This window comes from Panthera leo, chromosome B4 (genome assembly GCF_018350215.1).
Source record: "Panthera leo isolate Ple1 chromosome B4, P.leo_Ple1_pat1.1, whole genome shotgun sequence".
Classification (NCBI taxonomy): domain Eukaryota; kingdom Metazoa; phylum Chordata; class Mammalia; order Carnivora; family Felidae; genus Panthera; species Panthera leo.
This window is the reverse complement of record NC_056685.1, coordinates 130,942,201-130,947,283: the sequence shown is the minus strand read 5'-3', so window position 1 is coordinate 130,947,283 and position 5,083 is coordinate 130,942,201.

The following is a 5,083-nucleotide window of genomic DNA, read 5'->3' as shown; positions in this document are numbered from 1 at the left end:
GTGGAGGGAGCGGGGCCGGGGGTCTAGACAGGGAACAACACCGAAGGGGCTTTGGCACCTCCCACGACACGTGGGGTAAGTCTGGAGCTGTGGGATGGTGAGGGGACGAGGGCCGGCCAGGGACGCGGGCACCTCTGGAACCCCCTCTTGTCCTTTCTGGGGCCCCCCAGCCTTCCTGGTCCCCGGAGGGAGGAAGCTCTTGCTCAGCTTTACTAGGGAAACTGAGGCAGGAGCGTGGAGCCCGTTCCAGTCATCCCAGCAGAGGTGCGCCCGGACCTCGCCTCACACCTACGCCCCCAGCTGGGGGACCCGGAGCACCTGTTCTCCGGGCAGCGTCCAAGGGGATGCCCTCGGTCAGCTCAGGAAGCCCCCCCCGGGCGCGGAGGCCCCGGGGACGCAACCAGCTCTGTGACTCGTTTTGCTGCCCTGAGTCTCGGGCCCCTCAACTCGAAAGTGGGGATGGTTGTGCCCCTGCCTCACCGGGCCGACCAAAGGCAGACGCTGCGACAGGTAGAGGGGAGGCGGCGCTGGAGACAGATGGGCCGAGATGTGAGCCTCTGAATTATTGACCCGGGTGAGTCACGTCCCCCTTTTGAACCTCAGTTTCCTCTGGAAAATGGGGACAGCAGCAGGTGCTTACTTCAAAGGGTTGTTGTGAGCCTTAACAGGGATGCCGTCCAGAATGTTTGCTCGCGGCGGGAGCTCGGTCAAAGCCGGCCGCCCCTCCCCGCCTTGGCCTCCGAGCCTGCAGGGCCCTCATAAAGTCCAGATGGGACGCTGGGGTGACAAGGGTGACTCAGAGCTCCACCCCGGGCCCTGCGAGGTGCCAGAAGCTGCCGTCCGCTCCCAGCCCCTCGGGCCGGCTGCCAGGCGCCCCGGTCGGTTTGCGAGGAGACCCGGCCCGTTGCCGTCCGGTGCGCCGGCGAGGCCGAGGCCGTGGCTGTGCCCTGCCTAGAGGGTGCCCGGCTGGGTAGTCGCCCGCTTCTGGTCTGCCGCTCAGTCAGTCAGTCAACGCACGCGCATCCGGCGGAGGCTCCGTGTGCTCTGGGCTGGGCCCTGGGGAAGCGGAAGAGGACCAGAGCTGGTCTCACAGTCTGGGAGAGCCATGTGGAAAGAACACGTCCAGTGGAGGAGCTGTGGAAGCCAGAGCCATCAGTCAGCCCCAACTGGGGTATCTGGGAGGGCTTCCCGGAGGTGGCAGATGATGACTGATCCAAGTCCCGGCTCTACCAGGGGAGAGGCAGGGAGTGGGCAGGTAGGTGTGGAAGAGAGCAGGGAAGGCAGTCGAGGACATGGCTGGTCCCCCTCGGGGGCGGCAGGGGGCTTCCTGGGGAAGCCTGGGGCCCAGGGAGTCCAAAGGGGCAGGCGGAGGGGCTCGTGTGCCAAGACCTGAGGGGACTGGGCAGGGCTTCGTGAAGGGAAACGACCGCCAGCTCTGTTTCAGAAAGCCCACGCTGGTGGGGCGCCTCGGTGGCTCCTCTGGTTAAGCCTCTGACTTTGGTCCAGGTCATGATCTCACACTCCGTGGGTTCGAGCCCCGCCTCGAACTCCGCGCTAACAGCGTGGAGCTCTGCCTCGGATCCTTTGCCTCCCTCTCTCTCTGCCCCTCCCCAGCTCTCTCGCTCGCAAATAAATAAACATTAAAATGAAAAAAAAAAAAAGGGGCGCCTGGGTGACTTCGGTTCGGGTCGTGATCTCATGGTCCGTGGGTTCGAGCCCCGTGTCAGGCTCTGTGCTGACAGCCCGGAGCCCGTTTCGGATTCTGGGTCTCTCCTGTCTCTCTGCCCCTCCCCCACTCATGCTCTGTCTTGCTCTCCCTAAAATAAATGGATGTTAGGAAAAAAAAGAAAAAGTCCAGGCCGATGGGGCGCAGATCGGACGGGAGGGGAAGAGCTAGGCGTCTGGGGACGGGAGGAGGGGAGAATGAACAAGGATAAACCGCCGCATCCAAGGGCGGGACGCAGTGGGGAGGAAGGGTCGCTACCCGCTGGCCAGGCCGGACTCCCCCCAGGCTGCCGGGTGCCCCCCCCCCCACCTGCCAGCGGTGGTGATGGTGCGAGAGGTGAGACGTCGTGAGCTCCTCGACGGGACACTCTCCGAGACTATTTTTTGCACTGAAGGGTCTGGCCTCGGACCTGGCAACACGTCCTGCCCTGAGAGAGAGGGAAGTGACAGGTGGGAACCGGGCAAAATGGAAGGAAGAGGTCTGGATGCTCGCGGGCCTTGGAACTGGGGTTTGGGCCAAGTTGAATCAGACCTCCTGGGGCGGGCGGGGGGCGGGGCGTCCAGCTGACTTCTGGCTGCAGACCGCGCAACAACGGCTGCGGTTTCCGAAACGCACCCTGTACTCCGGGCCCCGGGCTGTACGTCTCACTCCTGTTGTCTCAGGGGGTCCCCGTGACCCCCAGGAACGGTGGCAACCGTCACAGGGACAGCACCAGCCGATGCTTGCATGACGCCGCTAGGCCCTGCCACTCTTCTCGGCCTTTTACGTGGATTGGCTCATTTTGGTGCTTCACGATACTTCCGTGAGGCCCGCTCGGCTATCCGCAACTTGCAGGCGGGGAAACCGAGGCACGGAAAAGTTCTGTAACTGGCCGCGCATGGCAGAGCTAGGAGCGAGGAGGTGATGGAGGCTGGCGGCCCGTGGACGGGGACGTGGGCCTGAGATCTCCCCCCCCCCCCCCCCCCCGCCCCCGCTTCCCCCCCCCCCCGGGTGTGCCTTCCGCAGGTGTGTGCAGGCTGAGGGAGGGGCATCCGGGCTCAGAGCAGGGGAGAAGGGAGAAAAGGGAGGATGGGGGAGGGGGAGGGTCTGCAGGGGTAGCGCATCCTGGGGGGGGGCACTGTGGGGTGACATTGCCCCACCAGAGCGGCCGCAGGGTGGCCCACTGAGAGAGTGGGTGAGGGTCCCAAGGCCCCGAACGTGGTGGGGCCGGGTGATTGGAGGTCTAATAAAGGGAGCCTCGTGGCTGTCAAGGAAGTGACAGAACTCTGTCCTCCCTGAGAGCACCCCGTACCCCACACAGCTTCCCACCTTCTGTGGCCTGACAAAAGTCGGTGGCCTCTTTGTGGGCCTTTATTTCGAGCCCCTGTTGGCCGCTCCCTTCTGGAAGCATTCCCGAGTTTCTCTGGCTGCTGTGAAAGTTCCGGCCTACGTTTTGCCCCAGGCTACATACCCCCCACCCCCCCTCCCCCAGCCAACCCTCGGCCTTCCCTACCCTCCACGAGCTGAGGACACCCACACCCCCGTCTCCACCCAGGCAGCTGTCCTTGAGCCAGGGCACTGCCCGCCTAAAACTCCCTTGTGGCTCCCCACCGGGTTAAGAATGAAGTGACAGCTTGGATCCATGGTCCCCACCGTCTACGCAGATCGGAATCTAGCTCCAGCCTGACCCTCTGGGCTCATTTCGGATCCCTCCGTGCCTGCCTCTAGCCAAACCCAGCTGCCCTGTCCCAGAATGGGCTTTACGTTCCTACGTGCCTTTGAACATGATGTTCACCCGACCTGCAATATGCTCTCCACCCTCCTAGCCTAGCTAGTTCCCGCTCAGCACCAGCACGGCCTACTCCAAGAAGCCTCCCCTGACCTCTCAGCCTGGGTTTGCTGCATCCTCTGTGCTGATTGTGGCTCCCAGTAGCTAACTGAAGAGCCACAGATTGGAGGGAAGACAGGGCCTTGGCAGTGGCCTCGAGACTGAGGCTGCTCAGGTCTGGTGTCCCTGAGAAAGGTCTGGGCTGGAGACGGCCAAGAGCCAACGATGAGCACTCAAGGAGAACAGGTGGACGGTGGCAGGAGAGCTGGGGACACACTCTGGGGAACTCCAACATCGGAGGGCTGGGCGGAGGGACACAACTCCGCAGAGTTCTCGGCAGGAGTGGGGAAGGAAGATGGTGCCCAGCATTCATGCCCTGGTGTTGTCCCCTCCTCTTGAATCTGGGCTGGCCCCGTGACCTGTTTTTGCCCGATGTGATGGAAGCGACACCACAGCACTTTCGAGCCTCAGCCGTAAGAAGTTTGTAGATGGTACCTGGGCAGGTATGATACCCCAGCCTGTGCTCTTTTCCATAGCACATCCCCGGCTGCCTGAGGCCGGACCTTGCAGCCACATCACGTGGTTTTGGCCAAATTCCCCCGTGTGACAGGTTACTGGGTTTTCCCCAGGGCAGCTCACCCGGGCACCTGCTGGAACCCTAGGTTTTTTGTTTTGGGGGGTTTTTTTGGGGGGGACACGATTCACACAAATGCACAATCGGCGTGGTACATTTTTACATGTGTTTACACCCACGTGGCCACTACCCAGGTCAAGATCTCCAACATTGCCAGCACCCCAGAAAGTTCCCTCGTGATTACTGCTAGCCCATGTCCGTCCCCGGCCCAGAGGCACCCACTGTGTGGATGACCGTCACCATAGTGACAGTTCTGCCTTGAACTTCACATAAACGGAATCGTACCGCAGGTCTTCTTTTGTGTCTGGCTGCCTCACTCAACCTTGTCTGGAAGATTCACCCAAGTTTTTGCGTGTAGTTTTCTAACGTATGAATGGACCACAATCTACTCGTTCATTCAGAGGTGGAGCACTTTTCCCACGTTGCCCCGATTGTCCAGCTTGTCCTGGAGGCCGAGGAGGGGGTGGGTGGGAGGCAGGCACCGAGAAGGATGTTGCCATGGCCCAGGTGCTAGATGGGGGGGGGGGGGGCCCGGGTTGGGCTAAGGCGGTCCTGGAGGCAGAGGACGGAGTGGAGGGATGTCAGGGGGGCTGGTGGGAGGCAACAGAGTATGGTGAGTGCCGAGGCTGAACGATTTGATGGCTCGGGGGTCCCGGTTCTTCCTTCTTTCTACTCGGCCGTTTTTAGCATATCGATGAGGCAAATTCGTGGCAACATGGGGACTTCACCCAACACCATCTGAAGGCGGGGAGAGAGAGGCCCTCCCTTTCTTGTACCCTTTTCTTAAGAGCAAGGAACACCTCCCAGATGACCCCCTCCAGCCCTCCACCCCCACTCAAGTCTTCCCCCCCCCCCCCCCCCCCCCCCCCCCCCCCCCCGCAACTCACTGGCTGGAATTGCCTCCCGGGCCCGTTCC